This window comes from Scyliorhinus torazame, chromosome 6 (genome assembly GCF_047496885.1).
Source record: "Scyliorhinus torazame isolate Kashiwa2021f chromosome 6, sScyTor2.1, whole genome shotgun sequence".
NCBI lineage: Eukaryota > Metazoa > Chordata > Chondrichthyes > Carcharhiniformes > Scyliorhinidae > Scyliorhinus > Scyliorhinus torazame.
Genome location: NC_092712.1, coordinates 119,946,807 through 119,956,299, shown reverse-complemented (window position 1 = coordinate 119,956,299; position 9,493 = coordinate 119,946,807). Strand labels below are relative to the sequence as shown.

At 52.2% G+C, this 9,493-nt stretch overlaps 1 protein-coding gene across 5 annotated transcripts in view; it reads left to right on the top strand.

Annotated features, from left to right (window-relative positions):
• The first annotated feature begins 6,335 nt into the window (after positions 1 to 6,335).
• rab5aa (RAB5A, member RAS oncogene family, a) overlaps positions 6,336 to 9,493 on the top strand; it is a 43,611-nt gene continuing 40,453 nt past the window's right edge. For 2 of the 5 annotated variants that reach the window (XM_072508740.1, XM_072508738.1), the window contains exon 1: positions 6,343 to 6,505. The gene's annotated coding sequence lies outside the window, so the exon portion shown is untranslated. Of the gene's footprint in view, positions 6,506 to 9,493 lie in introns of all 5 variants that reach the window. The other 3 variants (XM_072508737.1, XM_072508743.1, XM_072508741.1) reach the window with 3 other exon arrangements.

Genomic DNA, 9,493 nt, shown 5'->3' with positions numbered 1-9,493 from the left:
GGCAAGCACTGCATGGAGACACCATTCTTTCAATATATTTGTAGACAACTATCCACTACACAGTTGATCTGGCTCTGTGCTTACACTTCGCCATTTCCAAGGAAGCTTCATGCATCTTCCAGAGAAATTCTCTCTACATTATTTTGGGAATGATTGTTCTGCATCCAGCCAGCTGAGTACCAATTTCTAGTGAGATGTCATCTCTGATAGACCAATAATTGGGGAGGCAGTGGCATAGTGGTATTGTCACTGGACTAGTAATCCAGAGACATGCTCTGGGGACCCAGGTTCAAATCCCGCCACTGCAGATGGTGAAATTTGAATTCAATACAAATCTAGAATTAAATGTCAAATGACGACCATGTCGATTGTGGTAAAAACCCATCTGGTTCACTTTTGTCCTTAGGGAAGGGAATCTGTCATCCTTACCTGGTCTGGCCTACATGTGACTCCAGACCCACAGAGACTATTAAATGCCCTCAAGGATGGGCAACAAATGCTGGCACAGCCAGTGATGCCCACATCTCATGAACGAATAAAGAAAAAATAAATAATGCTGGCTGTGTCTGCCATTCCTGAATAATTGCTGAGAAAGCATCTGTAACTTTTCATTTTAACTGGTCCCATCTCTAACTTGACTCAGTTTTCCTGGCTGCTACATTCATTATGTGATGGATTTTTGCACCTAGATAATTTTGCTCATGTTTCTCTTGTGGCAACAAATGAGGAAGGGTATCTGCCACAGAGACATAGGAATTAGGAGCAGAAGTAGGCAATTCAATCCTACTGAAGGATGAGATTGTCCAATGGACAAATGTTCAGTCATCTCCTCCTTAATGATTGATTTAAGCAACTTCCGCACCACAGACGTCAAGCTAACCGGTCTATAGTTTCCTGCTTTTTGCCTCTCTCTCATTTTGAATAGGGGCGTCACATTAGCATGTTTTCAATCCACTGGGACCCTTCCAGAATCCAGGGAATTCTGAAATATCACAACCAATGCATTCACTATCTCTGCTGCCACTTCCCTTAATACCCTGGTGCAGGCCATCAGGTCCCAAAGCTTTAATCCCATTAGTTTACTTAATACCGTCTCCCCAATTTAATTTATTCAGTATTGTCTTCCCAGCACCATTTCATATCCTGCCTTGCATGTCAAGAGTGAAATCATAACTCTGAAACCTCAAGTGTAATTTCTGTCATCTCGCTGGTGCTTTGGACAGATTTTTCGTGGATATATTCTTTCATGGAGGATGATCACTCTCCACTATGAATTTTCTCACATTGAGATGTGTGGAATTTTTCAACTCCACACACCATTTCCAAAAGCTCTCTTTCTATGTTTAAGGGTCGATTACGAGGGACACATGTTCATGGTGAGGGAAAGGAAGTTCAGGGGGTTTTGAGCAAAAACTCTTTTACCCAGAGGATGGTGACGGTCTGGAATGCACTACCTGGGTGGGTGGTAGAGGCAGGTTACCTCACATCCTTTAAAAAGTACCTGGATGAGCACTTTGCACGTCATAACGTTCGAGGCTATGGGCCAAGTGCTGGCAAATAGGATTAGGATTGGCAGATCAGGTACTTGTCATGTGGCGGTGCGGACTCGATGGGTCGAAGGGCCTTTTCTGCACTATATTTTTCTGTGATTCTGGTCTCAGTTGATGTTAAAGCCTTTGATGTGAATGCTAACGATTTTCCCTCTTATACCAGGGCTGCTCCCAGTCCTACTGTAGAAGAATTTACTTGCAAACTGACAATTTTTCCCCATTGTAGAATGTCAGATTAATTTCCTTGCATACTAATTATTGGAGTTTGTTGTAGTACCTCTCATGTGATTCTGACCACTGGGTCACAGCACCTGCTCTCATCAGTTCTTATAGGCTTGCTTTGCTTCCTGACATGTGAGGTATGAAATAACTCTTTGTGGTGGTATGTATTAGGGGTAGTATGGTACCTGTGAAGCCGAGAGGCTATTGGTTGACAGGTCCCGGGTCCTGGTTGGATCTGCCGCCTGCTGGTTCCACCCTGAAGGCGGAGTATAAGAGCTTGAGTCTGTACAGGTCCGTACAGCCACCAGGAACTGCCAAATCTGCGCTGAGTGCAAACCGCACTTTTTCAGGCCAGATAGAGCGCACCTGATAAAGGCTTCCTGCCCCTTTGAACGCCTCAGTTTGGATTTCAAAGGCCCCCTCCCCTCCACTGACCGCAATGCATACTTCCTGAACGTGGTGGACGAGTACTCCCGTTTCCCCTTTGCCATCCCCTGCCCCGACATGACAGCGGCCACGGTCATTAAAGCCCTTGGCATCATCTTTACACTGTTCGGTTTCCCCGCGTACATCCATAGCGACAGGGGGTTCTCCTTCATGAGTGACGAGCAGCGTCAGTTCCTGCTCAGCAAGGGCATTGCCTCGAGCAGGACAACCAGCTACAACCCCCAGGGGAATGGTCAGGTAGAAAGGGAGAACGGTACGGTCTGGAAGACCGTCCTACTGGCCCTACGGTCCTGAAATCTCCCAGTTTCCCGGTGGCAGGAAGTCCTCCCGGATGCCCTCCACTCCATCCGGTCGCTGCTGTGTACCACCACTAACCAAATGCCTCACGAGCGCCTCCTTGTCTTCCCTAGGAAGTCCTCCTCCGGAACATCGCTGCCAACCTGGCTGGCAGCCCCAGGACCCACCTTGCTCCGAAAACATGTGCGGGCGCACAAATCGGACCCGTTGCTCGAGAGGGTTCACCTTCTCCACGCAAACCCTCATTACGCCAACGTGGCGTACCCCGACGGCCAACTGGACACGGTCTCCCTACGGGACCTGGCGCCCGCCGGAAACACACACACACTCCCAACACCGATTACCCCCTCCCTGCCACCGGCACACCCCACAACCGCTCCCTTCCCGGGTGGATCGGTCCTCCTCCCGTGCCCGCCCAGGAGTAAAGAAACAAGGACGAACAGCGCACCACTCCAAGAGACGACAGTGCCCGAGCAAGCACCTGCACCACCACCGGGGCTGAGGCGATCCACAAGGGTGACCAGGGCACCCGCTCGACTCGTGGCATCCGTGTGACACAAGAAAAGGAAAACAAACTTGTAAATAATTCTGACAACCTGTACATAGTTAACTGTTGGGCTAAATGTATAGCCACTGTGCAAAATCAGTTCCAGGACCAGCCTTGTAAACCCCTACCACCATGCGAACCACCACCCCGCCAGGTTCTTTTTTAACAAGGGGTGAATGTGGTGGTATGTATTAGGGGTAGTATGGTACCTGTGAAGCCGAGAGGCTATTGGCTGTCAGGTCCCGGGTCCTGGTTGGATCTGCCGCCTGCTGGCTCCGCCCTGAAGGCGGAGTATAAGAGCTTGAGTTCTCCCAGCAGCCGCATTCTGTAACTGAGCTGCTTTGGATCAAGTCTTGCTTAATAAAGCCTCGATTGATTTCATCTCTTCTCGACTCGAGTAATTGTTGCGCTACACTCTTGTACTGAATTAAGCCAAGGAAACTTCTCAGCTCTTTCTTGTCTCCATGATAGCTGTGACTTATTTTAGAACTAGGCTTGATTCCGTTCACCATTTTGAAGAATTGCCATTTTGTCACCTTCACAATGCATTTGTCTGCATTTAGCTTGATTCCAGTTTTCCTAGTTCTCTCCATGGCTTCTTTTACATCATTCAATCAGGTTTTTCTCTCTGGCATGAATTTGGATCGATTTTCCTTAATCTAATTCAGCATTTATTTCATTTATAATGTTTCTGTTTTTGCACAAACACCTAATGCCACCAAGTTTATTGTGGGTCCCAGAAGTTTGAAACAATTCCACTTTTAGACACAAATGCTGGAGATTACATCACAGAATCCAGTATATTTTCCCAGGTCTCATCATGTGCCGTTGAACAATACATTATTTCTTTCATACAGATTGTAGTGGCACTCTGGATAGACATACCTACATGCCTAAACATGACAATATAGTTTCTAAATCGTTTTGCAATAAAACTATAATCTTCAGATTTTAATTCACAAAACAATTCAGAATCATTCAGTGCTCTTCCGCTGAGTTATTTAATTTTAAGGTTTCCCCTTAGATCTGCCTACTGACAGATATTTTGTGCCCACAGCGAGTATCCTTTCATGTACGTAAATAAAAATGAAAACACCTTTTTGACAATGCTATTAATTAGATTAACATACATGATGTTGGGGTTTACATAATTAACTGTTGTTATCTTTACAGCCTCTACTCCCATCGGTAGCAGCTCAAATAATTTACACAAGTGGCTATGTAAACATTTCAGTCATCCCATTAAGTCCTGTGCTCAGTTTTCCATGTGCTGATAAAAATACAAGTATAGCAGAATCTAGCTCTCAAACAGATTTAGTGCCAATGAACATTTTAAACCTGTTGATAGAAATTGACTTTTCTAGTCAGCTATAACCATGAGAGTAAGGGAAGATGATAGAGGTAAAAGGGTTAAATGAGAACTCATTAGGAATAATTAACTATAATCATATAAAGCATTACTTGAGTGCAACAAGAGCTGGGAATCCACTAAGGGTTAATCCAGATCATACACTTTAATTTCTTTCTTAAACTTAGGTTTCACATCTGCACGTTGCTTGAGGCTGCAAGGTCAGTGACGTCAACTAGCTAAAAGGCCCCATTGTATTGTAAGAACTGGTGTTACTGTCCCAGTATGGGTAGTCCCGTTTCTATCGTAACAGCCAGACTAGGGTGATAATGTCTTAACGAAAACTGTGTTTTTCTAATTAATGTTAGATGCAGGTGTGAATAATTTGGACAATTGGCAAGCGATGAAATGGGAAACTTGCACCAATACATTTAAATACATATATCTCTTAAATTGATGGACAGACATTTCGGCCGAATTGAGTAAATTATAAATTAGTTAAAGCCAATCAGAAGTAAAAAGAAGGCTAGACCTTAAGATAATAATCTCCTTAAGAACACTTACCGGGATGGAAAAACTCTTCCGGGATCACCCCGTCTATATTTCTGAAACCTATTTCTTTTGCTGCATGCTTTTGCTAATTGCCATCTTTCTTTTGTTTCAATTATTTAGTTATTTTATCCTGTGTATTATGATTTGAAGAATTACTACTATCTGTAATCGAATGAAAACTCAACTACTGTATTCGATAAAGACAATCAATCTGACTAGCTTGCTGCAGGGCGAGTTGGAAACTTTCTAAATTTTGTATTGAACATAAGTTTACCAGTGGCACGGCTGACAAATAAAGTACAAGTGGACTTCGCAAAAAAAAAACAGACTTGACCTTTGTTATTTGGGAACTGAGAAGAGATAACGGATATCCAGGGTTCCGAATATACAGAGATCCATCACCTATGCTACTTGCCATTAATACCCATTCTGCATCCTAAGTGCAAGACACATAATGAGATGACAATTTATAGAGACAGTTAACATAGAACATTACAGCGCAGTACAGGCCCTTCAGCCCTCGATGTTGCGCCGACCTGTGAAACCACTCTAAAGCCCAGTTACACTATTCCCTTATCGTTCATATGTCTATCCAATGACCATTGATTGAGAACTGTTTTTGTCTTGTCACACTTTCATAAACAAATCCACTGATGTAGATGGTTAGGTAGGATGGTGGCACAGTGGTTAGCACTGATGCCTCACAGAGCTAAGGACCCGGGTTTGATTCCGACCTTGAGCGACTGTGTGGAGTTTGCACATTCTCCTCTTCACTGCGTAAGTTTCCTCCCACAGTGTAAAGATGTGCAAGTTAGATGGATTGGCCCTTAGTGTCCAAAGATTAGGTGGGGTTATGGGTATAGGATGGGGGAAATGGGCCGAGGTTAGGATTGGTGCAGACTCAATGGGTTGAATGTCCCCCTTCTGCTCTGTAGGGGTTCCACAATTCCAATTTAAAAATTTGAAGTTTCCCTCCTAAACTTGAAATGCACTTGGATTCTTGAACTGAAAATAACACGGCCAAACTATTTCTCCTGTTATTCTTGGCCTTTTTCTGCCTTAGAAAACCATTTTCATGAACAGTATTTAGTTTGAGCCATCAATATGAGGAAAAGAGAGGCACACAAAATATGCAGATCTGAAATTTAAAAACCAGGAAGTGCTGGATCTGCTCAGCGGGTCAGGCAGCGGCTGTGAGGAGACACAAGAATCGGTGACCCTTCATCAGTACTTATTGCAAAAATGTGAAGTCTTTTCAGTTTTAATAATCAAGTAAAGTGAGCGATTATCACCCAAGCACCGGCCCTCGAGAAGTCGCAACGAGCGAAAGTTGCCAAGCGGGTATGCCGAACGCGCATGCGCGGGCGACGGCGGAAGGTGACGCGGACGGCGATGCGGTGTGTGTGTCAATGAGTTCCGGTGCGAGTGCTGAGGCGGACCGGGCGTTCGGGCAGTCACTAGGCCCCGGATTAATGTCATAGCGGCCGGGCACGGAGTACGGCCGGAAACAGGCACCCAACCGACCGTCGCTTCCTTCAGTCGGTAAGGTGTCGGCGGCGGAGGCCGAAAGTCGAACGGGTTTTTTTTTTCGCCCGCCCTTCCCCCCCCCCCCCCCCCCCATCTGCAAATCTATTTTGCAGTGATTTGTGTTTTATAATGTGGGTTTGGGGATAGGAGCCGCAGCCCCCTCATCTCCCGGGCTGTCCGTGAAGTCGCTGCATTTTAAAACCCAAAATGGCGGCTCCCGGCTACGTAGAACCGACAACAAACCCCAGAGTTGAGAGACAGGTGAACAGGCCGGGTCGGGGACAGGCGCTGACTTGGAGGCGGCAAGGCTCAAGTGTTTGGGCTGGGTCAATGTCACAGGCGGTGCTGTTGGCTTATGCACCCCCCCCCCCTCCAACCGCCCTCCAACCCTTGCCGACGACGCCTCTCCTGTCCCCGAACCCTAAACTCCTGTCCCCGAACCCTAAACCCCTGTCCCCGAACCCTAAACCCCTGTCCCCGAACCCTAAACCCCTGTCCCCGAACCCTAAACCCCTGTCCCCGAACCCTAAACCCCTGTCCCCGAACCCTAAACCCCTGTCCCCGAACCCGAAACCCCTGTCCCCGAACCCGAAACCCCTGTCCCCGAACCCGAAACCCCTGTCCCCGAACCCGAAACCCCTGTCCCCGAACCCGAAACCCCTGTCCCCGAACCCGAAACCCCTGTCCCCGAACCCGAAACCCCTGTCCCCGAACCCGAAACCCCTGTCCCCGAACCCGAAACCCCTGTCCCCGAACCCGAAACCCCTGTCCCCGAACCCGAAACCCCTGTCCCCGAACCCGAAACCCCTGTCCCCGAACCCGAAACCCCTGTCCCCGAACCCGAAACCCCTGTCCCCGAACCCGAAACCCCTGTCCCCGAACCCGAAACCCCTGTCCCCGAACCCGAAACCCCTGTCCCCGAACCCGAAACCCCTGTCCCCGAACCCGAAACCCCTGTCCCCGAACCCGAAACCCCTGTCCCCGAACCCGAAACCCCTGTCCCCGAACCCGAAACCCCTGTCCCCGAACCCGAAACCCCTGTCCCCGAACCCGAAACCCCTGTCCCCGAACCCGAAACCCCTGTCCCCGAACCCGAAACCCCTGTCCCCGAACCCGAAACCCCTGTCCCCGAACCCTGAACCCCTGTCCCCGAACCCTGAACCCCTGTCCCTGAACCCCTGTCCCCGAACCCTGAACCCCTGTCCCCGAACCCTGAACCCCTGTCCCCGAACCCTGCACCCCTGTCCCCGAACCCTGCACCCCTGTCCCCGAACCCTGCACCCCTGCCACCGAACCCTGAACCCCTGCCCCCGAACCCTGAACCCCTGCCCCCGAACCCTGAACCCCTGCCCCCGAACCCTGCCCCCGAACCCTGAACCCCTGCCCCCGAACCCTGAACCCCTGCCCCCGAACCCTGAACCCCTGCCCCCGAACCCTGAACCCCTGCCCCCGAACCCTGAACCCCTGCCCCCGAACCCTGAACCCCTGCCCCCGAACCCCTGCCCCCGAACCCTGAACCCCTGCCCCCGAACCCTGAACCCCTGCCCCCGAACCCTGAACCCCTGCCCCCGAACCCTGAACCCCTGCCCCCGAACCCTGAACCCCTGCCCCCGAACCCTGAACCCCTGCCCCCGAACCCTGAACCCCTGCCCCCGAACCCTGAACCCCTGCCCCCGAACCCTGAACCCCTGCCCCCGAACCCTGAACCCCTGCCCCCGAACCCTGAACCCCTGCCCCCGAACCCTGAACCCCTGCCCCCGAACCCTGAACCCCTGCCCCCGAACCCTGAACCCCTGCCCCCGAACCCTGAACCCCTGCCCCCGAACCCTGAACCCCTGCCCCCGAACCCCTGCCCCCGAACCCGAACCCCTGCCCCCGAACCCTGAACCCCTGCCCCCGAACCCTGAACCCCTGCCCCCGAACCCTGAACCCCTGCCCCCGAACCCTGAACCCCTGCCCCCGAACCCTGAACCCCTGCCCCCGAACCCTGAACCCCTGCCCCCGAACCCTGAACCCCTGCCCCCGAACCCTGAACCCCTGCCCCCGAACCCTGAACCCCTGCCCCCGAACCCTGAACCCCTGCCCCCGAACCCTGAACCCCTGCCCCCGAACCCTGAACCCCTGCCCCCGAACCCTGAACCCCTGCCCCCGAACCCTGAACCCCTGCCCCCGAACGCTGAACCCCTGCCCCCGAACGCTGAACCCCTGCCCCCGAACGCTGAACCCCTGCCCCCGAACGCTGAACCCCTGCCCCCGAACGCTGAACCCCTGCCCCCGAACGCTGAACCCCTGCCCCCGAACGCTGAACCCCTGCCCCCGAACGCTGAACCCCTGCCCCCGAACGCTGAACCCCTGCCCCCGAACGCTGAACCCCTGCCCCCGAACGCTGAACCCCTGCCCCCGAACGCTGAACCCCTGCCCCCGAACGCTGAACCCCTGCCCCCGAACGCTGAACCCCTGCCCCCGAACGCTGAACCCCTGCCCCCGAACGCTGAACCCCTGCCCCCGAACGCTGAACCCCTGCCCCCGAACGCTGAACCCCTGCCCCCGAACGCTGAACCCCTGCCCCCGAACGCTGAACCCCTGCCCCCGAACGCTGAACCCCTGCCCCCGAACGCTGAACCCCTGCCCCCGAACGCTGAACCCCTGCCCCCGAACGCTGAACCCCTGCCCCCGAACGCTGAACCCCTGCCCCCGAACGCTGAACCCCTGCCCCCGAACGCTGAACCCCTGCCCCCGAACGCTGAACCCCTGTCCCCGAACGCTGAACCCCTGTCCCCGAACGCTGAACCCCTGTCCCCGAACGCTGAACCCCTGTCCCCGAACGCTGAACCCCTGTCCCCGAACGCTGAACCCCTGTCCCCGAACGCTGAACCCCTGTCCCCGAACGCTGAACCCCTGTCCCCGAACGCTGAACCCCTGTCCCCGAACGCTGAACCCCTGTCCCCGAACGCTGAACCCCTGTCCCCGAACGCTGAACCCCTGTCCCCGAACGCTGAACCC